Raw genomic sequence first — 12,554 nt, 5'->3', positions numbered from 1 at the left:
CGCCTCCGGTCCTGACATAGAATAGAAATGTGCCTAGCCAGCGAGTAGGTAAGTTTCAATTCTATTAAGGACGCAGAGGCGAGGATTATCCCTCCCTGCAAGCACGTGGGTTGTTGGCCCACCCCGCACTGGTAATCCATTTTGGTTCCCTTTAAAGCCTTAAAGAGTTTATGTACAGGATAAAGGTGTTGATCTGATATAATTTACCATATGATTTTAGTGTTTAGCGCTCTTGGCTTGTTGTTTACTGCATATACTCCGTTTGGGGGTCAGTAAGTGATCATTGTGGTCTTTTTCAGGGAACGACAACGTGAAACAATCTGGTTGAGAAAGGGAGAGATCCTCCAGTGAAGAAAGAGGGAGTTCTAGAAGGACCAGCATTGGTTGGATGACATCAACAGAGTGAAAGGACTATGCAAGACTGTTGCTTTTCTTTCCCTGGTTATGGGAAATGTAGTTTTTGTTATTTTGATGACAAGCTGCTGTGAAAATTTTGGTTATTAAAGCGAAGAAAGAATGAGCATAATCCTCGCCTCCGCGTCCTTAATAGAATTGAAACTTACCTACTCACTGGCTAGGCAAATTTCTACTCTCTGGAAAACCGAAGGATTCAGTTTCCAGTCGCTGGAAACTGAATCCTTCGGTTTTCCAGAGAACCATGATTTCCAATCGGCCCTTGTGTTTAGATGGCCTGGGATGAATTCTTCCCTCAGAAGGTAAATCTCATTTACCGACTATAGAATACCGAATTTTACTGATACGGTATTCTAGATTCAGGAAATGAGATGTAGGAAATAATTTGGTAATTTTTACCGAATCATTATGATTCGGTAATTTCCGAATCGGTATTTACCGATTCGGTAATTGACATTGATTCCTATGGGCCTTAAGGCCCATAGGAATCAATGTCAATTACTGAATCGGTAAATACCGATTCGGTAAAATTACCGAATTGTCAAGGGGGACAGGGTGTCACTTTAACACCCTGATGCACCCCTGATTCTGGCTTGTGTGCCATGTGACACACATACATGCCCTTAGGGCACCTAGGCCACATGGCACAGGTGTACATGCACAGATGTGCATGTACACAGGAATTCGTTATTTACCACCAAATATTATTTCGTGGTAAATAACGAATTCTTAAGGGCCTGTGGCACTGTTTTCAGTGCCACCTACATCTAGATTTACCGATTCGGTGAATTTACTGATTCGGTATTTTACCGAATCGGTAAATTTACTGAATCAGTAAATTTACAGATTCTGTAAATTTTAGGCCCCCTACATATCAAACACCAAATACCGGTCGATAAAGGCCAAAATCGGCCGTTACCGACCGGTATTTGTTGTCCTACATCTGGCCCCAAATCTTCTTGGCTAGATCTGCTAGAAGTTTTGACCTTGTTCCCCCTAAGCGGTTGATGTAGGAGAGGGCTGTGAAATTGTCTAATTTGATTAGAACTACACTGTTTTTCAGGGTAGACTTGAAGCTCATTAGGGCGTTCAGGCTAGCCCCCCCAGCCTATATTGCTTGCATCGGATTCCAGTGTGTGATTTGGAGTACTCCCGAATATTGCTTTCTTATTCCAACTGTCTAAGTTGTAGCGCCTCCATAGGAGGTCCTCTCGAGCTTGCCTTAAACAGTGTCAGGACAAGCTTTTTGACACTTTTGGCCCTCTGGCTAGAATCCTAGACATTGCTGAGGAGGCCTCTATGAATGGGACTTGCGATGTTGCAGCCAACGTGCCATCTGCCTACTTGGAAACGATAACGCAAATCTTACCTCCGAGAGGAGAAGAACAATATTGATGCATATGAATCCCAAGTTGTGAGAGAATTTTTGACTGGTGCCTCCCTACCACAACGTTAAACACAGGAGGGCAAAGCAATAGACCCTACCTTTGCTACCAGGACCAATAGGGCAGTGGCAGCAAGGACGGTGACAGCCATGCCCTATAATTCTCCACAAATGCAAAAACAACAATTGATGGACAGAATGCAGAAAAATGTGATACGATCACCCCAGTACAAATATATCGGCTTAAATCCATCATTTTTGTGCTCACCATGTCATTCCAATTTGAACCTAGCCATATGCAAATCAGTCTTGACCCTGCGCCCAATGGGAACAGTCCAGCACGAACTGCCAGGCCAGGTCCTCTCTGGACTTGAAACAAGCATCCTAGGACTGGTTTTGGGCTTTCAGGCTTGACTCAAGTGGCATGGAGAGCACGGGACCCACATCTGGGCATACTTGTTCAACTCTGGTTTGACAAATGTAAAAAGAAGAATTGATGGACAGAATGCAGAACAATGTCATACATTCAACCCAGTACAAAGATCTGGGCCTAAAATCCATCATGTTTTTGCTCACCATGCCATTCCAGTTTGGATCCAGCCATATGCAAATCAGTCTTGACCCTGCACCCAATAGGAACAGTCCAGCCCGAAATGCCAGGCCAAGTCCTCCCTGGACTGGAAACAAGCATCCTAGAATCAGTTTCGGGCTATCAGCCTGCATCATTCATGATAGCTTGACTCCAGTGGCATGGAGAGCACAGGACCAACGTCTGGGCATATCCATCCCACCCGGGGTGACAAATGCAAAAACAACCATTGATGGACAGAATGCAGAACAATGTCATACATTCACCCCAGTACAAAGATCTGGGCATAAATCCATTGATTTTCTGCTCACCATGCCATTCCAGTTTGGAGCCAGCCATATGCAAATAAGTCTTGACCCTGCATCAAATAGAGTAGGAAAATGCTGTTCGCAATTATTGCACAGTGCTGGATGCTTGTCCGCACTGTGCAATGATTGCGAACGGCATCCTGCACAGTGCAAGCCGTCGTTTTCTGACGCCCAAGTAGATTTGTACTCGAGTGGCAGCTTTCTCAACGCGGACTGGTAGTTTCTCATCGCGAGCGGATGTCAGCTTAAGCGACCACTAGCATTGAGAAACCTGCCCTCCCTGCGTTGAGAATCTCGCCTGGAGGTTTATTTTCCACGCTCGCGATCGGCAACTTGATATTGCCGAACGCGAACAAGGAAAAAGTCTCGCCGGGATGTTGATTTTGCTTGCTCGTGGTCGCCAATTTGACGTTGAGGACTGCGAGCGAGCAAAAAATGCCCGCTATGCTATGCGTTTTTGCACTGTACTACGTGCGATTCGCATAGTGCGTAGTGCCACAAATTCCGCGAGCGTAGCGCAGTTCACCGCACACCCCTACTGGGCAGAACCATCCCACTCGGGGTGACAAATGCAAAAACAACAATTGATGAACAGAATGCAGAACAATGTCATAAATTCACCCCAGTACAAATATCTGGGCCTACATCCATTGTTTTTTTGCTCACCATGCCGTTCCAGTTTGGACCCAGCCATAAGCAAATCAGTCTTGACCCTGCTCCCAATGGGAACAGTCCAGCCCGAACTGTCAGGCCACGTTCTCCCTGGACTGGAAACACGCAACCTAGGACTAGTTTCAGGCTTTCAGTCCTCATCAGCAAGGATATCTTGACTCCAGTGGCATGGAGAGCACGGGACCCACATCTGGGTTTGGCAATTCGGGTTAGACTGTTCCCATGAGGCATAGGGTCAAGACTGATTTGCATATGGCCAGGTCTAAACTGGGGTGGCATGGTGGGCAAAAGAATGATGTATTTAACCCAAATCTCTTGACTGGAGGTGGATGTTTTGATTTTTTCTGCATTCCCTCCATAAATTGTGTGTCTTTTGCTATAATTCTCCACAGCTTCATCTGTGTTGCATTCTGTCCAGAAAAGCAGTGACATGGAGGCTGAAAACAACAGCTTTGAGTCAGCCTAACCTCCTGCCCTGCTGCAAGTGTCGCTGACTTTCCGTTTTACATAGCCAAGGTGCAACCTTTACATTAAGAAATTGTATTTTGGATTGTTTCCCTTTAGCAGATTAGAATATATCACAGCACTGATTGGTTTTTATTAGAATTAGTGAATCACACCCTTTATGCTGTCACAATTTTATTTATGATGCAAAAAGTAAGTCAGTTCTCTTGTGTCACCAGAAAAAGCTTTTGTTTTTATAAACAAAGCAACATTATGATGCTTTATTCCACACACAAGAGAGATTCTTGAACAGTGTGCGCCCAGAACTGAATTCAGGGTGCTCTCAAACGCGATGATCACAGAAAAGGATAACTAGTGAAAAAAATATATTGCTTTGGGTGACAATATTTAGTCAAGCTTGGTATCACATTCCTTCCCCAACTTTCCTGATGACAGTTTTATTAGTGTGAGGCATGTCAGTTGTCCTGTGCCTTCTATACAAGATCTTTATTGCTGTTATAGATGGAGCAACATTATGTTCTATGAAACTATATACAAGAGAGGCTGATCTATAGTGCATATCCTGAATTGATTTATGTCAAGATGCTCTCAAATGTGATGATCACGGAAAAAGAAGCAGGGGGAAGAAAAGTAATTTGCCAGAGTACGTAAGGCCTCATTAGGATGGCGGGCAGACTTTCGGCTGCCCGACACCCTAGCGGTGCTGGGACCGGCAGCAAGACGAGCGGCGGTCCCACACCACTGATTAGGATGCGACCCCCACCCTGGCGGTCGCTATCCACTATTTTGATATTGTGTTGGGTGCTCCTTACAGCAGCACCCGCCACAGTTCCAAAATGGCATGCTGTGCATTGCCATGCACAATGTGGCAGGCACCGTGCAGTGCCTGCCACCTTGTGCGTGGCAACATAGGAGGGTACTATAGGTACCCCCAAGGACAGCCCACCACCCCCCGGGGACCGTAACGAGCCCCTAAAGCAATTCCCGCCAGACTTTCCATGGCTGGCGGCATATGTGAATTCTGATACAACTAGCACTTCAATGACATTCTGTTTTTGCATCCTGAAAGTCCTCTGCTGTATCTCAGAGGCCTTCGTTTTGAGCTGATATTTTTTTTTTTTTTTTAAGTATCTGTATTGGCATTTTGCATTTTTTATAACATTGTTCAGACAGGGAAGCTAAACATCTTACATACAGATAGTCTAGTGGCAGCAACAACACAATACTGAAATGCATCTTTCAGCATCCATAAAAGTGTTCAAAGAAGAAGTTCTATTTAATAATATACATTACGTTGGACCCATTAGGGGCGTTGCATAACCATTACACCAGCAGAGATCCGTCACCTCCAGATTGAGACCAAATTCCTCAGCACCTGCTTCACAATAGTTTGTGCGCAGTGATACACACTGTGTGAGTACCCACCAACAGATCAAGGGACCAATATAAGAGTGTTGCTTTACAAAATGCTACTTCAGTTGTCTAATAACATATCCAACAAGATGTTCAAACAAGAAACCAACCAAATTTAAACATAAAAAAGAAAAGAATGGAAAAAGCAAAAGAAAAGAGGACCTTGTCATATTTCAGCGATAAATGGGGATGATTCTGTTTTCAAAGTCAGTTTTTTTGGCTAAATTACATAAATGTATGAAAGATTACAGTTTAATCTGCCACTCAGGCCACTTTAAAGATGAATTGTTCATGTGTACTCCAGTCGCAGCTGCTCGTACTGTGAAGTGGTGGGGCAGAGGAGTGGGAACACAAAAAAAGACAATTATAAACACTTAAAACAGCACTTACTTGCTCCGACGGCAGCCATCTTTCACCTGATCCTCGCTTCCTTCCATGAACTGCTGCACACTGTGCAGAATCCCAGCTGTGAAATACAGCACTGCTCTCATGTTAGGAATACTATTCAGCGCTGGGATTGGTCGGAGTGCCACGGTTTGGCACTCAGAAAGATACTGGGAGCATATGTTGCCTCTCGACCCTCGTGCGCATCGCAGCTTGGGTTGGAGAAAGGCTAAATGCGCATGATGGTTTGGCCAGCTGTTTGGGGCCGGCCAAACCATCTTTCCCAGTTAGCAGTGCCCACAACTCCCCACCCCTCCCTGGTACTTTCTGAAGTGTCACGTCACTAGAGATGTCTCGGCCCCTCCCTCGGCTTGGCTGGCAGCTTGCAAGATGGAAAATGATAATCAAAATGTTTTATTGTCATTTTATTTATGTTGCTTGCCTCTGGTGGCTTTCAGCGGTTGGTGACGCTACTGCAGCATAATGGAGGAGCAACTCCTGGTGTACCCTTGATAAATGGTCAGGGAGGTATACGGAGCAGTAAAAGAGGGGTTAAGCGTGAAAGCTTATTGCAGAAGTGTGTGGAAACCCTCCACATACTGCGTCAACATAGTTACCATGCACTCGGTTAGAAAAGCGAAATTTTATTTTCAATAATTTTCTCTTTCGGATCTAGTAAAATATAATCCTTGTCCACGACACCATTTACTACACCCATTTTGTGAAAAAATGGATTGAAGCATTTACCACAATATTTGCCCTGAAATCGCCCAGTATGTGATTGCCATCATAGTTGAAACTTCCATCTTGTGATGTATATCCCCTTGAAAATAAAGCTTTTTACATTTACAACATAGGTATATGTTGTAATCTTACAGTGTAAGTCGCTCTCTTTCCCTTCCACTTATCTCTCCCTTCACGCAAGGATACACCCACTTGGTACGTTCCTGTTTCCCCCCTTTCCCCACTACCCAGTTAGAATGCTCCACTAGAGCTCAGGTTAGAATGCTGAAGTCTGTGAGTTGAGGAGATCAGATGACCAAACTAAAGAACCTTCCAACTCACCTGCTTCCAAGTTTCTTATTTTTGGAGCTTTCAACACTGGCGACGATCTGAGCAGGAGCAGCTGGTCATCTCACTGTTAGTATTCTCTCTGTCTCACTCAGCTGTTATTTCCAAGACTGTGGAATCCAGTGTTGATGTGCCTGTGAACTCTGCCTGCACTTCAGTGAACTCTACATCACACGTCAATATGCTGTTTTCTTTAATGCCGATGTTCAATGTTGCAGTGCCTTAGTACACTGCCTGCCTTTCCACACACCAGCACGGCTCTACAGAGGAAATAATACACGTTGTAAATGTAAATGTAAATGTATTTGAGCTTATATAGCGCACAGCTACCCACAAAGGGTTTCCCGGCGCTTGCTTAGGGAACCCGTCCTGGTATTCCCCTGTGAGATAACCCCGGCAGGGTAACCACAAGGTGAAAGCCAGGCATCCCGCCGCGAGGGGCCGTTGTGGAGATTAAGCAAGCTATTGCCCAGAGTCGCAGAGTGTGAACCCATGAGTTGAGAAGGCACCGGAGCGAGAATTATCGAGTCCGTGGAATTTTTTGAGCCCAAGACCCGCCGAGGCGGGGAATTGAACCCTGGTCCTGGGCCGATCTCAGACTACTGTTTTTTGCGATCTCTTTCCAATCGCCTACACCACGGAATTCATTGACGCTGTGTCCTGCGATCTCTTTACAATTGCCTACACCACGGAAGTCATTGACGTAATAGTTCCCCTTGGCACGCAGAAGAACTTTCCCTCAGTCATCTGTTCCCGGTGTTGCCTTCCTGAGTGTGTGATCGTCCGGCAAGCCGAGGAAATAATGCATGTTTTATGACTGCTGCCCAGCGCTGTGGCCAGCGATCTCTTTCCTATCGCCTACACCACGGCAGTCATCGACGCATCATATCCTTCAACACTTCAGAGAACTTTCTGTCAGCCCTTTGTGCCTGGCGTCGCCTCCCTGTGTGTGCAATCATCTGGCAAGCCTCCTTCCTCGGATCCTTGTGTCTGATCCCATCAGATGTGCCATCCATGCTTGCCGCTTTCGGCACTCAAGTGCCTCAGAGCAACAGTCAGCTCCTCACCTTCGGAGCACCTCCTTGTTCGTCTCTGCTTCCCGGAGAATCATGCATCAGATTCTGGCACGCCAGCCATCTCAGAGTCGTCAGTGACAGAATCCATCGGCTCACCTCCATTTACAGAGCGGCGAAATCAACGTTATCTACCTATCCAGGGCAGATTCAGCACACTAGGGAGGAGTGTCCCTCCTCTTACTTTGAGGCACATCATCATCCATTCAAGTAAGGATATGTTCCCTATTTGTCACATTATATCATTTTGCTTTGCGGTGACACACTCACCACTCGGTGAGTCAACCTCCTGCGGTAATACACACACCTGCTTTGTCACACTCTCCACCTCTCTGCCACAGTACTGCAGAATAATCCCACTCTGTGTGTCAACCTCCTGCGGTGATACCCACACCTGCTTTGCCTTGCTTGGTCACTCTTCCCCCCTTATTCCTGTGTATCACACCAGCGGTGATACACACATCCTTCTTTTGAAGCCCATCATCCATCATGTTATATCGTGTTGCTTTGCGGTGACACACTCACCACTCTCTGTGTCAACCTCCTGCGGTGATACACACACCTGCTTTGCCTTGCCTCTCTCCATATCTTCGTATCATGGGCACTCCTGGTATATGTCAACCACCATCCTTTCTTAATGAGTGTGGAGATCCCGAAATTCATTAGAAGGACTAGACCAAGTTGTTTGAATCCTATCTTATAGCACTACACAAACAGCACATCTTGTCACACAACTTGGGAGTTCATGGGCGCAAAGTGTATGAAACACTACCTGCGCCAGAATTGGAGGATGATGATGATTCAGATGAGTATGATATTACTCTCATGAAATTAGAAACACACTTTGGGGATAAATTCAACGTGGTCCTTGAATGCCACAAGTTTGTCATCAGAGTGCAAGGTAAAAATGAATCAATCAATAATTACATTGCAGCCTTTAGAGGTCTCACTCAGTTATGTAAATTCGGTGAACTTAATGATTCTCTGATTAGGGACCAACTAGTAAGGTGCAAAAATAGTAGCAGAGTACAGGAGAAATTACTTCCAAAGAACCCTACACTGAGAGAAGCCATATCTCTAGTGCAATCAATAGAGCATATGGCTAAACGCATAGAAGAGATGAAAGATAAGGAGGAAGTAGTGGCTTCTGTCTAAGCTGAAGCTTCTAACAGTGAAGTACTCAAAGTCACTAATAAAGAACTGGCAAAAGAGATTCCTGTCACTAAACCCATGAAGGAAGGGCAGGGGTTCACATGCTTTAGATGCAGCAGGAGCAATCATTTGGCTAACAGCCATTTTTGTACAGCGAGGAGCGTTTTGTGCAAAAAATGCAATAGAAGAGGGCACCTAGCCAGAGTTTGCAGACACAGAACTAACAATTCAGTAAAGGTAGTCAATGTAGTGGATGAACCACGTGCAAAATTTGTTTTTCAATTAAAAGACTGTGAAGAGCCCTCTAGACCCAAATATCTGAAATGTACTGTGCACATTGACAACAAACCCTTCAAAATGTATGCAGACTCCTGTTCTCCTTTCACACTGGTAAATCTTACGGATTTCGAGAAATACCTTAGTGGAAATAAATCTCAGTTGAGTCCTCCTTATAGTTCGCCTGAAGGGTATATCAGGGATCCTATTCCCCCTGTTGGCGTAGTAAAAACCCATATAAACTTTAAAGGGAGATCCATGGTAGGAAAAATATACGTAGTTGAGAGTGGGGCCAATCTCCTGGGCTGGCAACATCAAAAAGAGCTAGAAATTATACTTGACCCTAACAATGAAAACCAAGTTATCCTAGTGGAAACTCGAAACAGCAACAGCCTCATACGGGATGCCTTTCTTGATTTATTTGCTGACAAGTGAGGGAAGTTGAAAGACTTTCAATATAAAATCAAAGTCAGACAGAGTGCCAAACCCATTGTTTATAAGACACGCCCGGGACCTCTTCAGTTGAGAGAAACCCTCAAGGCTGAGTTAGATAAGCTATTTGAGATGGGTGTCATCCAACCCATAGCTTCGTCTGAGTGGTTGGCACCTTTAGTTTTAGCATCCAGAGCGAATGGGCAAGGTATCCGCCTCTGCGTGGACCTGCGCAGTCTTAACTAAAATATCTAGGTTGAGCGGTTTTTTCTCCCCAACATAAATGAGATGTTAAGCACCATGGGAAGAGCGAGTTTCTTTTCAGTCATTAATCTTTCAATGGCTTACCATCAAGTGGAGTTGCATCCGGAGTCCAGTCCGTTGACAGCACTCACCTCACCTTTTGGGGCCTACATGTTTATCAGAATGCTGTTTGGCCTGGCATCAGCGGTATGTATATTTCAAAAGATTATGCAACATATCCTTAGAGGCATATCAAACACCCTATGCTTTTACGGATGATATACTCATGTATGGGTCAGCTGAAAAAGAACATGACAGCGTGCTCAAGTCAGTGTGCCACAGACTCACGGAAGCGGGGTTAACTGTGAAGTTGGACAAGTGCAAGATTGAAGTAAATTCAGTTGACTACCTGGAGCACACTACTTCTAAAGAAGGTTTTAGACCCAAGCACAGATTAATACTGGTAGTCAAGGATACGCCATACCCAACCAACAAAGAATAATTGAAGTCCTTTTTAGGGTTGGTGGAGTATATGGCCAAATATGTAAAAAATGTTGCAGATCTATGTGATGGCTTGCGTGTTCTCCTAAAGAAAAGTAAATAGTTTACATGGGTGGACAAACACAACAAAATGGTGGACACAGTGAAGAAACACATCCTTTAGTCACCTGCTTTAGGGTCCTTCAACCCCACAAAAAGAACAACACTAACCACTGATGCATCCACTGTCTCAAAAAGGAGAGGATGGTGAAACCATAATAGCGTTTGCTTCCCGGTCCCTTAGCCCCTCTAAACGCAACTACTCTGTCATCGAGAGGGAAGCTTCAGCATGCTTCTGGGCTGTCAAACATTTTAAGTTTTTTCTGTGGGTTATAAAATTTAATATACTCACAGATTACAAACCTTTGACATTAACGTTCTTGTCGAAATACATCCATGACAAATCCCCACTAATAGCCAAATTGGTGCTTGGTTTAGAGAAGTACTGTTTCAGGGTGGAATATCTACCTGGTCCAGAAAACGTGGTTGCAGACTACCTGTCGAGGTCCCCCCTCAATGTCAGTCATTGTGAGGACCAGCTAGATGTTCCTATTCTAGCCTTGCACCTAACCGCCTTATCTAAAGAAGAATGGGAAGAGAGTGTTTTGAAGGATACAGACATAAGTGTCCTTAAAGACATTATCGTCAATGGCTGGCCTACGAATCGATCTGAAGTTACCGAGACCATTAAAGACTATTGGGAAGTATGCTATGAGCTGACCCTTGTGGATGGTAGAATACAGCGCAATGCGAAGATAATTCCACGCCGGGACCTCAGGAACAAAATAATCGCCCTAGCCCATGAAGGACAATTAGGCAGAAGCCTTACAAAAAACAAAGACAGGAGCTGTTTCTGGTTCCACAAGATGGACTCGATGGTGGAACTTAATTGAAAGAATGCAACAGTTGTTCTAAAATGGACAAAAGTAAAATCTTAAGGAAAGTTCCTCTATCTCCAGTTGAAGTCCCTGAGGTACCATGGACTAAGCTTGCCATGGACATTATCGGCCCCATGGATGTTTTTGGGCCCCAAAAAAGATTCATGTTTGTTCTCATAGACTACACGTCTCATTGGATCAACGTCAAATTCACATCCTCCACCACAACAAATAATCTCATCTCTTTCCTTAAAAGTGTATTCGTCTATGAAGCAATACAGCGACATTAGTGACAGATAATGGAGTGCAATTCACTTCTGAAACAATGAGAGAATTCCTAGAGGAGCTAAGCATTAAGCACGAAAAAAGAGCACTCTATTGTCGAAAAGCCAACGGACTAGTAGAAAGGGCAAATCGCATGGTTGAAGATCACATTTAACTAGTCATCACCAATGGACTCAAAGTTGAAGACTCTCTAAGAGATTGTATCTGGGCATACCACACCATACCCAACCTGGTAACGAGTGTATCCCCTTTCGTGGCCCTGAGAGGGAGAGAACCCAGAACCAAGATGAATCCCCACTGGCTAGATGGTGGTAGGAGGGTAGTGCCTGATCAAGAGCAGAACAAACTGAAAATTCAACAACACCAACAAAAATATAAGAGCTGGTATGACCAGAAACATGGGGTCAAGGACCATGACTTCAAGGTACAACCAGAATTAAGCAAGTACCAACCTCCCCTACGTGTGGAAAAGGCCAGCAAAAATGTGGTCCACTTGGAAAATGGACAGACATGGAGCGGGGATAAACTTGTTGACATATCTTAAATGTTTTGGCTTCCCTATGTAAGGAGATGTGTTGTAATCCTACAGCGTAAGCCTCCCTCTTTCACCTCCGCTTTTCTCTCCCTTCACTCAAAGATACACCCACTTGGTACGTTTCTGTTTCCCCCCCTTCCTTACTACCCAGTTAGAGCGCTCCACTAGAGCTCAGGTTAGAATGTTGAAGTCTGTGAGTTGAGGAGAGCGGATGACCAGAATAAAGAAGCTTCCAACTTACCTGTTTCCAAGTTTCTTATTTTTGGAGCTTTTCTATAGTATTCTACAATTATCTAAAAATTATGTAACAAGCACTGAAGCATGCCATAGATGTTTCTTTCATTCATAGATTAAAACTTGCTGTCCCTTTTAATTGCATGTGTATTATGCACAATTGTATTGTTTTCAGTAAACAATATCTAGTGATTTGGGACTGTAGT

The 12,554-nt window shown here is 44.5% G+C and overlaps 1 protein-coding gene across 1 annotated transcript in view; it reads left to right on the top strand.

Moving 5' to 3' along the window:
• LOC147707025 (adhesion G protein-coupled receptor F5-like) overlaps positions 1–12,554 on the top strand; it is a 579,327-nt gene that overhangs the window by 463,723 nt on the left and 103,050 nt on the right. The gene's annotated exons all lie outside the window — the stretch shown is intronic.

Source organism: Lissotriton vulgaris, chromosome 6 (genome assembly GCF_964263255.1).
Source record: "Lissotriton vulgaris chromosome 6, aLisVul1.2, whole genome shotgun sequence".
Classification (NCBI taxonomy): Eukaryota; Metazoa; Chordata; class Amphibia; order Caudata; family Salamandridae; genus Lissotriton; species Lissotriton vulgaris.
Note: the sequence above shows the minus strand (reverse complement) of the source record. Positions and strands in the feature narration are given on the sequence as shown.